Genomic DNA, 19846 nt, shown 5'->3' on the forward strand with positions numbered 1-19846 from the left:
TAGTGCCTTCCCCTAAGCCCCCAAAAGAAATTATCTTATGTTTATGTTACACATATTTATATATGTACATGTCTCTGACAATAAAATAGAAGTTAATTGGAGGGAGCAAGGGCTATTTCATCTCTGTCTCTGTATTACCAATGCCCAGAATAGTCCCTGGGACAGACTTGATGCATAATAAATGCTTGTGAACTAAAAGCTGATTGATCATCTTTCAATATGGAAAGAAAATAGTCAGCAAGCATTTATTAACTGCTTACAGTATGTAGCAGGCACCAGATATACAAAGAAAGAAAAAAATATTCCCCTTCTCAAAGAAGATACATTTTAAAGGGGTAGATAATTGGTAAATTTGTTGTACTTTAGTTGTTTTTCAGTCATGCTCAATGCTTCATGAACCCATTTGGATTTTGTTTTTGTTTTTGTTTTGGCAAAGATACTATAGTGGTTTACCATTTTCTTCTCCAGCTCACTTTATAGATAGGGAAACTGAGGCAAACAGGTTAAGTGCCTTGCTCAGGGTCACACCATTAAGTAAATTTCTGAGGCCAGATTTTAACTCTGGCCAAGCACTCTTTCTACTGTGCCACCCAGCTTCCCAACATGTAACTATCTAGAGAAATAAAAGATACAGAGAGAGTATATGAAGCTAATTTGAAAGGAGAAGGTATTAGCAGTTGGGTAACTGGGAAAGGCCTTCTGCAGAAGATGGAATCTGAGCAATGACCTGAAAAAATGTAGATAAAGGGGCAAGAATAGTCCAAGTCTGGGGAAAAGACATTGCAAAGGATTGGAAGATGGAAGATCAGAGTTATCCTGCTGAAGAACAATCTTGAAACAAAAATATTTAAAATAATATAAAAATTATCCAGCCTCAGATACTTTCCAGCTGTGTGACCTTGAGCAAGTCACTTAATCTGTGTTTATCTAGGAGGCAGCTAGATGACTCAGCTGATCAGGTGTTAGACCTAAGTTCAAATTCAGCCTCAGACACTTTCTAGCTGTGTGACCCTGGGCAAGTCACTTATCCTCTGCCTAACAAAAGGATCTACTGGATCCACTAGAGAAGGAAATGGCAAACCACTCCAGTATCCTTGCCAAGAAAATCTCATGGATACCTATGGTCCATGGAGTCACAAAAAAGTCTGATAAACCTGCACAATTGAATAAACATACCATTCTTCCTTTTCCTCCATGAATTTCTCTAGTATAAGCAATATGTGTCCTGTTTTACAATATGATGAACAGGAAAATATGTATCATATGATTATATATGTACAACCAATATCATATTACCTATCTTCTTAGGAAATAGTGGTAGGGAGGTGGGGGTAGGGGGTAAGAATGAGAGATTTTTGGATATAGCTAATGTGAGAATCTGTTTCTCTTAGATAAGCATATTTATTAAAATTTATTACATTTTATAACAAATTATATATGTTATATTATTATTACTTTCATGTTATGTTATATTATATTATGCTATATTAAAAATAAAAACAAATGATAACTCCAAAAAAAGTAGATAAATAGGCATGATTGAAAAAAAGTTAGGGCTTAGATGAACAATATCTAGAGTTATAAAGATCCCAAACTAGCCAATTCAGTTGGAAGTGATATGGGTAGATGGCATTATCTTGTGAATAATTTAGGAAGGTTCTGACCCAACTGTTAAAAAAAGAATACTGCTCTTTACAGGAGTTAGACTAGAGTTGTTACAGACTTCTAAGAGCTGGGGATTTTTTTTTTTTGCACTTGATGGTCTGTTTTAAACTTTAAAACAATACAGAGGAGCTCTGTGAATGTGGTTCCTCTGGAACTCAGCATCACAGAGCCTGATGAACACCAGACAGATTTGGTGCACATAAAAAATGGAGTTCCTTGAAGGCTCCATCCAGTCCTGAGAATCTGCGCTTCTGAATAAGATAAATAAAAAAATCATGATGATAACAACAAGCCTGAATGTTAAATTAGAGTTCCCTTTGACTTTGACACATCCTCTGTTCTTCACACAAGGCACACTCCACTTTCTATCTCTGTGCATTTGCATTCATTTGTACCCTTCTCTTCACCCTCCATGCCATGGAATTCATTCCTTATTAATTTTTTCCTGATAGAATCCCTCCCTTCCTTTAAGATGGAGCCCAAGCACCACCTTCTAAACCTGGAATTTTTAACCCGGAACTATAGACTCCTAGAGGACTTCAAAGGGTTCAATAATTTGGATGGAGAAAGAAATTACAACTTTCATTTTCATTAATCCTTAACTGAAATTTAGTATTTTCTTCAATTATTTAATGACACCATTTTGAGAAGGGGTCTCTAGGTTTTGCCACACTGCCAAAGGAGATTGTGACAATCAAAAAGTCAAGAACCTCTGATCTAGGCAGTGGGGCAGCTAGGTGATGCTGGATCTGGAGTAACAAAGACCTGAGTTCAATTCTAGTCACAAATACTTACTAGCTATGTGAGCCCAGAAAAGTCACTTAATTTCTTTCTACCTCAAATTCTTCAGCTGTAAAATGGAGTTAATAATAGAATTTGCCTCCCTGGATTATAGTGATGATAAAATAAGATATTTGTAACTGTGATGTCCAACACATTGTAAGAGCCTAATAGTTGCTTGTTTCTTTCCTTCCTATACAAATCGTTTTTCTATTCTGCTCAATTGCTAGTGTTTTCCTTCCCTAACTATTTCATATTTAATTACCTTATATTTATCCTGTATATGTATATATTATATCTCTATATCCTTTATATTTATTTATTATATACTATTTAGCCCAAATAGTATATGATCCCAAACATAGTGCGATCCCAAGTATTTTGAAGGGCAACTCAGAAAGAGGAAACCCTACAGTTGCTTCTAGAACACTATACTTCTTCAAAGCTTGAACATTGTATTTTCTGCCTGTTCATATCATAACTTCCTCGGATTCCTTTATTAACTTGGGCTCTGGAAGAAGCCTTTTTTTTTTAACATAGTCAATATTATTTTCTCTACCCATCATCAAATAAATAACAGGTAAATGTTCAGAAATTAGAAATACAAGAGCCTTGGCATAAGAGCTACCGAAATCAAAAACACTGGCGTTAGATGTATGGCCACCGCAACACAACACATGAGTGAAAGATGATTCCCGGGAGACAACACATAGGCAAAGTTGTAGCAATTTAGCCTAAATCTATTTTCAGTGTTCTCCTCAAGACACTTCCAGTACATCTGAACAATGTTGCATCGTAACATGAATTCTTGATTCATCTATGATGTAGTGAATATAAATAGATGCGCTAAAATGCATGCTGAGGCGCATAATGCACAATTTATGGTTTCAAGCTGAAAGTGCTTGAATATAATGCGAATGGAACTTTCAAAAGTACATACTGCTGATTCAGATTATAAAGAATTATTCTGAGGACAGCTAGGTGGTTTATGGATAGCAATTCAAGTGTCCTGGGTTCAAATCTGTTTATTGTCAAAGTGTTCTCCTAGCTGTGTGACTCTGGGCAAGTCAGTTAACCCCCATTGCCCAGCCTTTACCACTCTTCTGGCTTGGAACCAATACATAGTATGGATTCTAAGTCAGAAGGTAAGGGTTTAAAAAAAAGAATTATTCTAAAGCTCTCTATACCAATGGAGAAAGCATCTAGTTCCACTTTTTAGCATAATATTTTTGATCTTCATGTTTTTGTATTTGTATATCAAAATTGAACACACTGTTTGGCACCTAATAAGCATTTGATAAATTATTTTTCATTTATTCATATTCAACCACAGCTTAAGGAAACCAGAGACATTTTCCTCTTGGCTCTTTTACCCATCTTCCTCATATTCTAGAGAGTTTCATTCCTTTCTGTGCTTCTAGATCATTGTAAAGCAAGAAAAGTAGAAAATGATGTTAATTTACAGAGTAAGTTGGAGGCAAAATTGTTACATAGGCTAAATATTATCTCTGTGTCCCTTTATTTTTACCATTCCACCATCAGTTCTGTGACATTTTCAGGAGCTGCCTTAAATCTTCCTAACCAAAAGGGGCAGAGTTTGATAGCCCCTAGAATTTCAGTGTAAACTAGCTCTTAGAATCTTCAGGAAGATGAACTCAAAGTAAAGACTCTGTATAATGGATTTTTTTGCCCATAAGATAAGCCTTAAATCAAATCACCCATTTGACTTTTTATATGTAAGCTCAGTCCTAATGATTCATTTCTCATTTGTTTTGAGGTTTGACTAATTACTAACTAATTACTAGCTTTGAAATTGGAGTTCAGTAAATGGAAAGAGGAGCATGATCAAGTGAATAGTCTACCACTTAAAGAAAGAAACTTCTCAGAATTATAAATAATACACAGATAAAGGCAAGAGCCTTTGACTGAAAAGTAGATGTCTATCTCTTTTGTGCATCTCAATGGGTTATTGTAGAGAGGACACTTGTCTGGTCTCTTCAAGATGGGGGGAAAAATCTGCACTTAATTATTTTATAAAGACACCACTGATTTCACTTAGTGCTGTATTGCACAGAATAACGTCCAGGAAAGAAACAAAAATTTCAGCAATCATATTGCTATTGACATATTCTCTTCCCCTCATTATCAAGAAAATTGTTTATCAAAGCAGAAACAAGGATTGATTGATAGCAACATAAGCAAGAAGCACTGCTTATTTCTGGGTAATAATGATCAGCAAAGAAAAGTTCGCCATGTGGTCAAGAGGATGGCTTTCTGGATCAATATAGATGCATGAAGTGGTTGGTGTTGATGATACTGAGTGCAACAAAATGGATTGACCAAGAGGATAGGATAGATGTTTATAAAATAAAATGTTCTCTCTAAGGAATAGCAGAGAAAAAGATGCAGAAGAGAAAAAGAAGCAGGTGGAGAGTTATCCACCAACAGCACCTGGAAGGAAAAGAGGTTTAGGGGTGGCTAACAGGAGCTCTTTCAAGGAAGAAAACATCATTCAGAGGGTAAACTTATTCACTACCCTTATTCAAAAGCACCAAACTCCATACTTAGGTTTTCCTTATCCATACTGCCTAAGCCAGCTTTTAACCTCTCCACTCTTCTGTTGCCCTGTCTAGCTTCAATTCAAAAGAACAAGAACCCTCTCAGGATAAACTCATTACTTCTAAACTCATCACTTTGATTACTCACTGACATCACTTTCCTCAGCCTCCACTCTCCTCTGAATGGAAGGCCCAAGGGCAGAATATCAAACTCTCTCAATGCCTTCCTTTATAGAGGGCAGAAACCCAAACTCATTTCACTCCATTTTGTGATCGCTGCTCTACTACATTTCACCTTCCTGGAAAAAGATGTCCCCCACCCCAGGTACTCTCATCTACTTTTCTTCCTCCTTTTGTGTGTTGTCTTCCTCTTTAGACTGTAAGATCCTTGAGAGTAGGAACTATCTTTCTTTTTATTAACTATATCCCCAGCATTTAGCATAATGCCCACACATAGTAGGAACTTAACAAGTATTTATTGTATTGGATTAAAATCTTTAGGGGCTAAAAAAAATCATTCAATAGTTTTAAGTGTTTGAGAATATATGTAACTTGTCTCTTACACTCTTCAACACCTCTCCACCTCTGTAAAACTTAGGGCTTTTTGAGGGCTGGAACAATTTGAACTGATGTTTTTATCCCCAAGATCTGGCATGATGCCTAATACATAGTAGGTACTTGAATGCTTGCTAATTGTTTGATGGAATTCATCCACAATTATTTGTAGACTATTTTCTAAATGATTCATTTCCTCTGCCTCAATTTATGAAAAATTCAAAGGAGAATTTCCTTATAAAAACTTTTTAAAAAGACTATTATGGAGATTTTTTGAAAGTAGGTGAAAATAGTTGTTCTACTATCTGAGATGTCTTAGAACAGAAGAAAGAACAAATGGTTCTCTTACCTTACTTTCTAATCTAATTTCCTGATAATTCTCAGGATTAAAATAATTTTTAAAAATACCATGATGCCTCCCAATCCAGTTTACTTTAATATATATTTTTGAATGGCAAATGTATTATTTCAGAAGTACCAATTCTCCACAAGTCTCTCTGTACTTCAGCATGGCACCAAAGTGCAAGTGCAAAATGGATTCTCAAAGGTCATCCCAATGGAATACAGATTCACCCAGTTCTACCAAGTTGGAAGGAATTTTAAAATGGATCTAGTGATAGATGTGCTGAGGAACAGCCTAGTTAAGCCCAGAGAGGCTTCTCACTATGAGGATTATAAATTTTCAGTCACAACAATTTGTGAAGGCCAGCTACTAAGGCATAAAAGGGTAGGAACTTGCACGTGGAAATACACACCACAGACCTTCAAAGGATCAGTGCTGTGGGTATATGAGATTATCAGCCTTGTCATTCTGTGAACATGAGATTATTTAATTCACTGATTACAGACCAATTTTCATGTCTATCATAAAAGCTTCTCTTTTCCTTTGTTAGATTCAAGTAGTATTTTTTGCCCCCCACAAAAGTCAATAGATTTTGTGTGGAAAAGTATAATATATTTGAATTTCTACTAGTGTACTAAACTCTAATGTTTTGTTTTTATCACAGCAGGAATCTGAACCCCATTACGACTCTGTGATATTTGATTTATAAGGTCAATTCCAACTTGCAAATTAACATCCTTTGAAAATAAAAAGCATTATTCTAATTCAAAGATGTTCTAATTGTCTTACACTGCTCCAAATATTAGATCATCATCATCATCATCATAAATTGTGGTGGTGTATGTATAGGTAAATACAGAATTCTAATTATTTAACCCTAACATAATTTTCATCATTGTACCCAAGGGGAAGTCTAGCAGCAGACATTTATTTATCTAGATATACTCTTGTTTAAACAATAAATAAAACCCCTACTTTTGTCCTAGTAACAACTCGGTTCATGTGACTTGCCCAGGGTTACACAGCTAGGAAATATCTGAGAACAAATTTGAACCCAGGTCCTCCTGACTCTAGATCTGCTACTCTATATACTAAGAAATTTAGCTGTCCCTTTAGATATACTCTAACTATATTTTTATATGATTGTACACAATGAAGTATACAAGCTAGGTGGTGCAATGGATCGTGTCAGGCCTGGACTCAGAAAGACTTCTCTTCCTGAGTTCAAATCTGACCTCACACACTTACCAGGACAAGTCACTTAACCTTGTTTTCCTCAGTTTCCTCATCTGTAAAATGAGCCAGAGAAGGAAATGGTAAACCACTCCAGAATTGAAATGAGGTCACAAATAGCAGGGCATGACTAGAACAACTAAACAACTACAAAACACAGAACAGCATGTCATACAAGTAAACAGAATCCTAATGAGCATAAAATAATATTATTAGAGAAACCTCAAAAAGTATGTGTGGCCCCCTCCCTCCTATACAGCAGAGTAAAGTAGCAAGTCAATGTTTGGGATTTGTCAATTTTTTAAATCATGAAAATTTAAGCAAATTTTCTTAAAAAGCAAAATGACCTAAATAAAATAATTCTAATTTGTCTCCTGAATAAACTGAAATTAGAGATATATTCCCAGCTAATATTGTTTCTGTGCAAAAATAGGTGAAATAATGTACAGGATACTGTTTCTTCATAGCATTGCCAACCATTCAATTTATATCTCAGGCAATCAGCCAAATGACATTCCACTGAAGATCTTGGATGTTATGGAGGGGTTTGATTATCAAATATTAATGATTCTGTTGCAAAATAGTGTTGGTTAGAACAACATATTGAGTATGACTATTATACAGACATTAACTATGTCTTAATAATATTTTATATTCTGTATGTAATAGAAGTCAGATTTCGATGATCTGATTCTAAGCACAGAAGGTTCTCTGAAAGAACAGATTCTCTTTCAGTAGTAAATGAAAAGAACACTATATCTGGAATCAAAGGATTAAGGTTCAAATCCTAAATCCAATGCCTGTTTGACCTTGAGAAAGCCACCTATTTCTTTCCTTAGATTTGCATTTTATTTGTTGGCTTTTTTGTTCTTGTTATTGGTGTGTGTGTGGGGGTGTCTTTGTGTGTGTTTGTATTTGTATATTTTGACATTGGTTTTCCCTATTTTGCCCAAACTGTAAATGTCAAGGCCACACTCATGGAGGCCTTAACCTATTCCATTTTTCTAACCTGAGACAGTTCACTCTTCCTTACATAGTATTATGACCTTCAACTTCTGAGGTACCATATTGATACCAGATCTAGTGTAGACCCCAATTTGGTTTTAGACTTACTTCAACTCAAGACTCCTAAACAAACAATCCATTAGCCTCCTCAGCTTCAAGAAGTAAAAGTCTAAGCTTCTGTGTCTAGCCCTCTCTTCATTCTTATAATTAAAGCAAGCATTTAGATAGTGCTTAAAGGCTTACAAAGCACTTTACACATATTATCTCATTTGGTTCTGGTCTTTAAAATGAGGTATTTGCACTAGATTATCTTTATAATCCATTCTAGTTCTAAATCTATAAAGTTATGAACTATTTATAAATTGGGGGAAGCCATTATTTCCTAAGAATTAGCAATAACATTGTCGACCATTAATAAAAACTCATCTTAAAATCTCACTTTGGGGAATGCCACCAACTGCATGGCTAACTATGGAGATAATAGTATTTGACTTCACAGTAAATTTTCCTCTTGGATCAGTGACTTCAACAACTTTGCCCCCAATTTGCCCTTGTTTTTTCTTCCTTTGCTTAACACAGAATTTCAAATTCTCAAACTTTTCTCCCTGGCAAAAACTGCCAGTGACAGTTAATCTTGGTATTTGAAAATCACACTCCTCAAATTGGTAGTCCTATGCCAAGATCTCACTATTATGACCTGGCCAACTCCAGTCCCCTAAAGGCTTCTATCCTATCTTTGACATTCAAATAGATTCAATCTAGACTTCTGATAGACTCTCAAATATAACTGGGAGCTGACTACTTAAGATTGACTTCCAATCTCACAATCAGGTAATGCTTCCTTGTTAGAAGATTTCCTTGATTAACCTAAGACATTCCTTGTGTGTAGCCTCCAAAAGAAATTCAGAAGAAAAAAAAATGAATACTCTGAAGTAATCATTCACATTAAAAATTCAATTGACTCATCAGTTTTCATCAGTGTGGTTTCCCCAGTCCCTCCAAAGTATACTCAGCACCTGCTCTTTGTATTATTCCACTACAACAGAGGTTCTTAATCTTTTTTTGTCCCTTTGAAGTATAGTAAGTCCTATAGATCCCTTTTCAGAATAATGTTTTTAAATGCACAAAATACATAGCATAGTAAAGGAAACCATGGATGGTGGAATATAGTTATATTTTTAAAAAGAATAAATTCATAGACCCTCAGTTAAAAATCCCTACAAAAAGTATCTACTTGAAAGGCAAATGGAGATAGTTTTCCCCCCCCAGATTCTAGATCTTGAAATCATAAATAAGTAGAGCTCACGAAATTTCATCTAGTTTTAGGCCCATGGTCTGTTTTGATAAGTATCTAAAGACAGGTTTCTAGAACAACTTGGAAGAGGATGTAGCCTAGCAAAACACAAAAACGAAAACAACCAAACCATTCTTCTCCTTCCATTGTTATTGCCAGTTCCTCTCTCAGTCTTCAGTCAGTAGTCTGAAGAATATTAGATCCCAGGTGTGGTGAACCTAAGGGATTCAACACCAGGCTGAGGCAGCACCAGGAAGTACATTGGCTATAAAACTTTACTATAGGTCTGGAATCTGACTGAATTTGGCAAAGTATTAATGAAAAATCTACTACATTCAAATTTATAAACATCAGCTCTTTACTATGAACAAAGCATTATGCAAGGTGCTGGAGAGAAAAGACAATAAAATACTGTTCTTGTCCACAACGAGCTTAAATTCTACTAGGAAATATAAATAAGAAACCGCAATATGTGATGAAGAGGGGGAGAACACTAATAATCATAGGAATCAGAAAAAAAAAAACTTTTCAAAAGAGGTGGCATCCAAGTAATCTGTGAAGGAATCTAAGGAATCTATAAAATGGAGATGAGGAGCAAGAGCATTCCAGTATGCAGGATGGTTTATGTGGAGATGGTATATTGAGTCCATAGAATAGTAGGTAGCCCAGTTTGTGGAAGGGGGCAACATAATATAAGTCTGGAAAGGTAAGTTGAAGTCATATTGTAAAAATCTTAAATTCCAGACTGAGGAATTCAGGAGGTAATGAGGAACTACTGATGGTTCTAAAGAGGGATGTTCAAAGTTGGAAGAAATCTGAGGGTTCATCTGATCTAACCCCTCATTTTACAAATGAGAAAAGTGAGACTTATAGATGTTAAGTGGTTTGCCCAGGATCACATAGGCAGTCAATAACAGAGCCAGGATTTGAATGCACATTCTTTTATCCTGAGCAAGTCACTACCCTGTTTGCCTCAATTTCCTCATTTGCAAAATGAGCTGGAAAAGGAAGTTGTAAACCACTCCAGTACCTTTGCCAAGAAAAACACACATGGAATCACAAAGAGGTGGATACAACAAAACAACCGAACAACAACCTGTGACTTCGAATTCAACACTCTCTATTTAGTTCCACCATGCTAACTAGCACAAAGATACGAGTCACTCATCCTAAAGAGTTCATCATCTGTCCGGCAAAATGATGTATGCACACATAAAATAGTGAAGCAGTCAAACAAGGATGCATATGAGAGTCAAAATGAGCAAGTCAATTAGTACTAGCTTAAGAGTTCAAAGAGGATTCAGTATAGAACTCTCCAGCAAAACAGGAAGCCTTCATAAAGGAGGAGAAATCTAAAAGGACAGAATAAGGTTGCCAAACAGGATGTATCTTCATTTGTAGACTCAAGTTGGACAAATAATCCCTTTTTCCCTTCTTGGATCTTGGATCTTCCCAGGCTAGACTGTATATAGATAAACAGAAAATAAAAGCAGAAAAAATGGGATTTACAAGCCTGAACACTTTATATTCACCATTAAACATCTCACAAAGGCCCATACTAATTAACACTTTCACCTATATCTAACCCTAATTAGATCTCTAAATCACCAATTTCACTGCATAATTTCCTACACTCATTTCTTTGAGTTTTTTTCTTTATTATTCACATTTATTTAAAAAATTTTTAATTTCAAATTTTCTCCCTGGCACCTGCCACTTGTTAAGAAAGCAAGCAATAGGATATCAATCAAACATATGAAATCATGTAAATATTTTTTTTCCATTGTAACCATAATGAAAAAAAATTAAGAAAATGAAAAGTCATGTTTCAGTCTGCAGTAAGGGTTCATCAGTTCTCTGGGGCAACAAGGTAGCTCAGCGGATAGAGTCAGATATAGAGACGGGAGGTCCTCACTTCACCTTGCATTAGTTCATATAAGCCACTCTAGATTTTTCTGAAACCACCCTGTTCATTATTTCTTATGGCACAATAATATTCCAACACAGTAAAATACCACAACTTGTTCAGCCCTTCCCCATCTGATGGGCAAACCCCTCAACTTCCAATGCTTTGCCACCACAAAAACAGCAGCTATATTTCTGTACAATTAGGTTCTCTTCCCTTTTCCTTGAGTTCTTCCTACACTTCTTTGTTGACTCTCCTCCTTTTCCTTTCCTTTTATCTTCTATGTTCAGTCCCATTGCAGTCCTCATGCATACATATACTGAGTTCAAAAAGTACAAATGCATCTTACACCATATTTAAATTCCTGCTTCAGCACTATAGTAATGGAAAGAAAAAAGAATTGTTGAAACAAATTTTTCTTTTTTTTTTTAAAGCATAGTACTATTTTATTTTGCTTTTATTATTTATTTATTGTTTATTAATATTATTTATTAATAAAATTACATTGGCAACTTTCATTTTTATATCACCTTCATTCCAAAATATATCCTTTTCCTCTCCCCAGAATAAAAAAAAGGGGGTGCGGGTAGGGAGTGGAGACAGTTCAGCAAAACCAAGTCAGTAAGTATATGCAATATTCTATTCTCATTCTTCTTCATATGAAAAAAATGAAAAAAAGTAAATTTTCTCTTCTCTTTTTCAGATCTAGTGTTGGTTTTTATAATTATACAATGTTCGGTTTCATTTTGCCATTATTACAATATTACAATCAAAATTACATTGCTACAATCATTATATATTGTTTTCCTGGTTTCGCTTACTTCGCATCATTTCATATAAGTTTACTTCTCGGTGTTTTCCATCATATTCTATTTCCATCCAGATGCTATTATATCTAGTGACCATCATTTGTTCAGCCATTCCCCAATAAATAATCATCTACTTTGCTTCCAATTCTTTGCTACTACAAAAAAAGGGCTGCTATATTTTAGTGAATATGGAAACTTTCTTCTTTTGATCTTGGGCTAACTGCTTCACTATGAGATCTAAGGATGAAAGGCTATCATCATTTTCGTCACTCAGCACAATTCACATTATTTTCCAAAATGACTGGATCAATTCATAGGTCTCTTTCCATAATCCCTCCAACATTTATGATTCTCATCTTTTGCCATATTTTCAAATTCTCTGGCATGAAAATGATAATAAAAGTGAGGACGGTAATGAGCCTTCCCAGGATACATTTTTCCAGGCATCTCTAATTGATCCTGTACCAAATGGCTTGGCATTATCAGAATTACCCCACTATACTGACTTTGAAGAGGAGACTTAAAGACAAGAGGTGTCAATCCTGGCCATTTAGCCAGAGATGCCTGTCTTGGACATAAATCCTGCACAAGAATCAATAGCACCTTTGCCCTGAAAAAAGCCCCAAGTCTTAAAAATGATTCCAAGATTGTTCCCTGTTTCTTATCAGGACCAAGTCCTGAGTCCTGATAAACAATCCAACCTGGGTACTGATCATTCTAAATGGACAGTGGACATCTCCTGTTGCCACTTTGGATGTCCCCCAGGGAGGGGGACATGTATAACCTGTAGTCTCTTTCTTTCCAATGAACTTAGTTTTGCTTGGGTTCTGGTACATTTGCCTGAATTTTCTCTGTGAAAAGAAAAATAATTGCTGTAGAAACTTTTTCTCTTTTATTATCTTTCCAGGGTTGACACTGGGTATGAGTTAAAACCCAAGAGTTATTCTAATTTGCCTTTTAAAAAGTGATTTAGAGTAATCTTTCCTATGGTTGCAATTTTTCTTTTAAAAACTATTCATATCCTTTGTCTACTCAAAGAAATACTTTCAAAATTACTTCAGTTGTACATACTGACCTGGAAATGGAAAATACAGATGACCTGGAGATTAATTTCTATGAAAGGCAAGATGATATAGGGAGAGAGCACTAATTTTAGAGACAGAAGACTTTGAAGTGATGTAACTCAATGTCTCATTTTATTAGATGAAAAAGAGAAGCTCAGAAATAGGAAGTGACCTGCTCAAAGTCACACAAGGTAACAAGTGTTCAAGTCACTACTACAAATCATGTCCTGTGAGGATTTTGCATTTTATCATAAAGGATTGCCAATAGGAAGTCACTGTTGTGTTGTGTTTTTTTTTTAAAGAAGTGAAAGGTTGCATATTCAGATCTATGTTTTAGGAAAATCAGTTACACAGCTTTGCAGGGAATGAATGGGAGGAGAAAGTCTGGAAGCAGGGAGATCAATTAAAAAGCTATTTAATGGTCTTGGCAAGAATTGATGAAGATCTGAATTGGGCTAAAGGCTGAGTGCATGGACAGGAGAAGTTATTATTATTCACTAAATAGGAAAGAAGTGATCCGAATATAATTCACCTTCCCAAAGTGCCAAACTAAAAACTCAGGTATAGATTGAATGAATTCTCCATTTGACAAGAGAAAGGATCCTAATGGCCTTCAACTAGAAGAAGACTGAAGCAAAAAGACTATTGATTAGCCTCAACCTTTCCAATGTTTATGAGACAACTAAGATTCTAGGCTCAGTATTATAATTTAAAAGATTCATAATATACTAATCTGGAGATAAGGGGAGAGAAGAGATATGTCCTAGCAAATTGGTTTTTTGGTCTTAGGACCCTTTTACTCTTGAGAATTATTGAGAAATCTGAAGAACTTTTCTTTATGTGGGTTATTTAGATTATCATTGATAGATAAATTGTAGAGCTATTGATTTTTATGATATTAGAAATTAAAACATGTTAGTATTAATAATGAAAGTAATTTTTACTTTAAGGACCCCGCTCCACACACACACACACACACACACACTTCAAAGGGTCTTCGGGGACCACACTTTTAAAACAACTACCCAGATCTTGAAATTTACCAAACAATTTTCCAGGCTCCTGAAAGTGTTTAGAAGAAAAAGTTTTAAAGAGAATGCTCAAGAGGAAAAGGATTGTTTAGGGGGGCGGTAAGGCAAAACAGTAGGCAGTGTAGCATTAACAAAGAGTCAGTGAATGACAGTGACTAAGCGGAAAAACCAAAGGCCAAAAAAAGTGTTATGAATAATAGAAAACATCATAAATAAAGGAATATCATGCATAGACACATATTCCAAACAACTTGATGCAGATTAAAAACAAAGAAAAGGAACAATCAAGATCCAGAAAAAAACAGGAAATCCATCTAAAGAAAGACTGGCAAGAGGAAAAAGGAAAACAAGTAACAAACTGACAATTCAGAAAAAAATAGCCAACTCACTTGAATGGAGGAAGTAATGAACTGCTTAACCTGCAAAAGGGGCAGCAACTTTTTTTTTTCCTGAAATAGCTTAAACACATTTCTAATCTTTCTTTTATATAGATCATTTCAGCCTTCATCTTCCCACAAACCTTTTATAAGTGATTGTGCTGATGTGTTCTTTGAATCAAAGGCACCATCAATCTGAGAGGGCATTTGTTTTTATATGTAATGTTTAGCACATACCAATAGCATCAATGTCAGGAATGATCCATAGTTATGGATGTTGTCACTATTGTTCAGTCATTTCAGTCATGTCTGACTTTTCATGATGCCACTTGGGGTTTTCTTGGAAAAGATACTGGAGTGGTTTGCCATTTCTTTCTCCAGCTCATTTTACAGAGGGAGAAACTGAGGCAATCGGGGTTAAATGACAAGTAAGTATCTGAAGCTACATTTAAACTCAAGTCTTCCTGACTCCAGACCCCATTCTCTACCACTATGCTGCTAAATGGTCTTTAGGCTTCTTTTCAATTCTCTATTCATGTTTCAAACCCCAAACCCACTCCTAACTATGGGAAACTAAGCAAGTCACTCTGAGTCTCTGTTTCATCTGTAAAATGAGGAGAGTGGTCTCAATGGCCGCTAAGTTCCCTAGCAACTTTAAATCTCCTTATTATTCAAGAGGATAACCAGAGCCACAGCTGGAGGGTCCTACCTTGGGGCAAGGAATTTGCCTCTTCAAGAAAATGTAAAAGTACTTGATGGGTCTTTCTGGAAAAGCTAGTGTTCACATAGCCCTGAGGAAAGTCCAATATCAACAACCTGACAGAAAGAAATCTAGACCTGGCTAATAGTCCTTGCTCTGATTAACTCTGGCTCCTATCTCTCTTTCTCTATAAAACAAGAGAGTTTCAGACAAAATAGTCTTTAGATTTCCCTCCAGATCTAACAGTCTATCAATCTGTGAGGTTTGAGCTTCTTCTGACTCCGTCCTAGCATGGTTTGAATTTCAACAAGAGCTGACTGAAGTTTCTTCTATGGCTCTGGGTTCTTCCCCCTTGAGCCTCATTTTAGGTGACAGTTGGAACCTAAGGTCCCTTCCAGCTCTTTGAGGATTTGGGAGAAATTTATTTCAAACCCTCTTTCAGCTGTCTCCCTAGAATCACCTATTTATTCTCAACTATACCACTCCACCCTCAAATCTCAGTTATCAGGCTTCTGGGACACCAATTTTGAAGGAACAATTGGCCTAATTATCAAGAAAAATGCCATAAAACAAGAAGCAACCAAATATTTGATTTCCTTTTGGACAGCCTTCATAGCAATAAGACTCTAGGGTCCTAGGGTCTTTGTATCCCCAATAAGCTGATGTGTATTCACATACACACACACACACACACACACACACACACACACACACACACACACCCCTCTGGGGCTATTGTCATGCTACTTGTCCCAAGTGGTGCTTGTTCCAGAAAAAAACAATTATAGGTCCCACTCCACTGATAACTTATGATTAAATCAGGTGTACAGGTGTACAGGTGAGGTGATGCTAAGCATGAGTGTGTCAATAAAAAACCAAACTATTTCATGATGTTGCCTAGGGTATGCCTGAATATATTTCTTGCTTGAGTTCCTTCACTTCTGCTATAACTCTTAAGTAGCAGTAAAAATATTATGGGCAAGAGTCCAAATGCAGTAATGGAGCACAAGGCCTTAGTTCCACTTTAAAACTTCTCAATCCATTAGTATGCTAATTATTTATCAGTATCCTTCAGGCATTACACACAGAGAGAAAAAAACATAAGGCCAGCATTACTTTAAGGTCTGACTTCACCAGTTTTCTGTCCATTTTGTTTCTGTTTATCTTATTGTCTAGGGTAAATTACTCTTGTTCCTTAGATATGTTTGAGAAATTCTGCTGGTACAGATCTCTGCAAAACATTTCACTGGAGCTGACATATTATCATCTCTGTGTGCTGTGATTTTGGTGAGTGGTACTGCTTCCATCATCCTGACAGTTATTTTCAAAATGCAGACCCTGGAGTAGGAATGCTTCTGAAGGCTAAAAGGGAGAGCTATGAAATATAAAACAAATCACCAAAAAGACTGTCAACTTAAGCCACTTCAGTCCTAAAGAGGACAAGACTGCCATAAGATATAAAATATTTCCACTTATCATTTCTAAAGGACAGATAGGTGGCATAGTGGATAGAGCATTGGGCTTGGAATGAGAAAGACTCGTCTTCCCCAGTTCAAATATGGCCTCAAACACTTAGTAGTTGTGTAACCTTGGTCTAGTTACTTAAGCTTGTTTGCCTTGATTTCCTCAACTGTAAAATGAACTGGAGAGGGAAATGGCAACCCACTTCAGTATTTTTGCCAAGAAAACTCAAAATGAGCTCATGAAGAGGCAGACAAGACTAAAATGAATGAACAACAATCAATACTAGCAGATAAAACTAGGAGTGTGTGCTCCAGAGGCAAAAAGCTCTGAGGCATCAGCAGAGCAAAGAACAATCCAATTGGAGGTCCAGGCCAAGAGAATAGGCAATTCGTTCTGTTGAGGGTTATGGGACAGGATAATAAATGGAAGGTTTCAAGAGAAAGGCAGCACAATACCCAGACTATGGGAGGTTGCTAGTCCAGGCCAGATGAAAAAACAGAATCAAAATAAGTAGTAAAGGAAGGTGGAAGATTCCAAGTTGTTGGTCTGAAAGATGGTGGTCCCTTGATAGCTCTGTGTGGTTAATACACCACCCCCACTCTCCCATATCTCATAACCATCCTGGGCCAAAATCCTGTTGGCTCCACCCTGATTACAGCTCTGGTTTCTTTACACATATCACAAAAGCTGTTTTCACTGGCTATATCATTCTTTTTCCTAATGAAAATAGTATTTATGATATACTTCCAAATAGCCAACAATATGATTTTTTAAATAAGCATACTTTTCAGAGGACTAAAACATTTGGTAAACTGAGCTGTGGTAACTGTTCCAAACTTTGTGATGTGCCATTTCCCAACTCCATGCCTTGGCAAAATGGTCCTTGATACCTGGAATATGTTTCTCCTTCATTTCCACCTGTTAGGATTCCTATATTCCTTCAAAGTATAGTTTCGATGCTACCTGTTACCATAAGATCCTTCCAGATCAGCAATGCACATTCTTTCTATCATTCCGTACTGTATTCCTTTACTTAATCATGCATTTACTCACTTATGTCAACTTGGATTAGCTCAGTAGGTTGTACACTCTTTGAAAGCAGAGACTATTTCATTTGTCTTTGTATCCTCAGTACCAATTTTAGCATCTTGCACAGAATAGGCACTTTTTTCAAAGTCTTTAATTGAATTGAATGAAATTTGTAAAGCATCATGTGTCTAATAGACATCTCTACTTGAAAGATGACCCTCTCCAGGGGCCATGAGAACATGGAATCTGTACTTCCACCCATCAGACACCTTCAAAGGCAGAAAGTCCCTGATAGAGCAGGAGAGGCATAAGAAGGAAGGAACCTCTTTGATCTTTCATCTCTTCTACCCTCCACTAATCTGTGGTATAATTCTGAATTGATACGATGCTTTCCTTAAGCAGTGAGACACTGAAAAACTACCTAAAAATTGAATCTTTATAAATTGAAATAATAGAATTTTAGAAAAAAGGAACCACTTATCTGACTACCTCATCTTTACATACAAGGAAACTGAGGCTTTTTTTAAACCACACTTTCTGTCTTAGAATAGATATAGAAATAAAATAGAAAGTATTGGTTCCAAAAGAGAAGAGCAGTAAAGGCTAGGCAATTGGAGTTAAGTGACTTGCCCACAATCACACAGCCAGGAAGTGTCTGAGACCATATTTGAACCCAGGACCAGTTGTCTCTAATCCACTATGCCACCTAGCTGCCCTCTGGAAAAAAAATTTTTTTTTAAACTTGCCCAAAGGAAACAAAGAGACTTGGTAGTAGAACCAAATTTTGAATTCAAGTCTCCTGACTTACATACAGTCTTGGGCTCTTCTTATCACACCAAAAACTATAAAAGATACTATAAATAAAGGCATGGTATAATGGAGCTTACTTACTCTGTAACAAATATCTGGGATGAGGAATTATTAAACTGAAAGATTCTATTTTAAAACAAATTATGGTTTCCTCTTGTATACCTCTACTTTTAGCTATTTAGAGAAGTCTAGATTTTTACACCTGAGGATATTTTACAAGGTACACATTTATTTCTACAGCCTCAATGGGCATAACTCAACTAGTGAGACAATATAGGCACCAAGCAACCAGATATTATCCTATATGAACTTCTTACATTACAGGCATTTAAAATTTCTTTTTCTAACCTGGGATTTTCAGCTGAAGCAGGCAAAAGTGACAGCCAGTCACCTGTTCCCTATCGCAGGTGTGAGTGTGTGTGTGTGTGTGTGTGTGTGTGTGTGTGTGTGTGTGTGTGTGTGTGTTCCATGCAGACACCCCAGGGAAGACGGCACTCAAGGTTCTCCATCCTATTACAAGTGACACTCAACCAATGTGGATGGTTTCTCCAGAGTGCCATGCTCTGCATATTATGGTTAATGACACACTCATTAATCTCAGACTTCACACTACACATCAAAGCCCATCACATTTAAGACTCCTAAACACAATGGACCTGTTTCCCTTCGGAAAAGAAAATGTTATGATGCAGCCAACATATTTCATTTTAGTTTTCTCTTGTGGAGAAATCTACTCTGTTTTTACTTCATAGCTGACATTGATATGGCACTTTATATTTGACAAACACTTTCTTCATAGCAATAATGAGAAAATAGCTGGTGTATTATTTCCCCATTTTATAGATAAGAAAATTGAGGCTCGGGACAGGTCCCAGAATTATAAAATGGAGTTTGAAGGGCAGCTGGGTGGCTCAGTGGATAGAAAGTCAGACCTAGATATGGGAGGTCCTAGGTTCAAATTTGGTCTCAGACACATCCTAGCTGTGTGATCCTGGTCAAGTCACTTAGCCCCAATTGCTTAGCCCTTACAGCTCTTCTGCTTTGCACCTGGTATCAATTCTAAAACAGAAGATATGGATTTTTTTAAAGGAAGCTTACCCTATCTCTACCTATAATCACCAACAGAATGGGGAAATCCCTACTTACATTTCTGCTAAGCAATAAATGGAAACAACATTTTAATGGAGAAATTTTATACTCTTTAAGTCTAGAATAGCTGAAAA

Source organism: Gracilinanus agilis, chromosome 1 (genome assembly GCF_016433145.1).
Source record: "Gracilinanus agilis isolate LMUSP501 chromosome 1, AgileGrace, whole genome shotgun sequence".
Taxonomy (NCBI): domain Eukaryota; kingdom Metazoa; phylum Chordata; class Mammalia; order Didelphimorphia; family Didelphidae; genus Gracilinanus; species Gracilinanus agilis.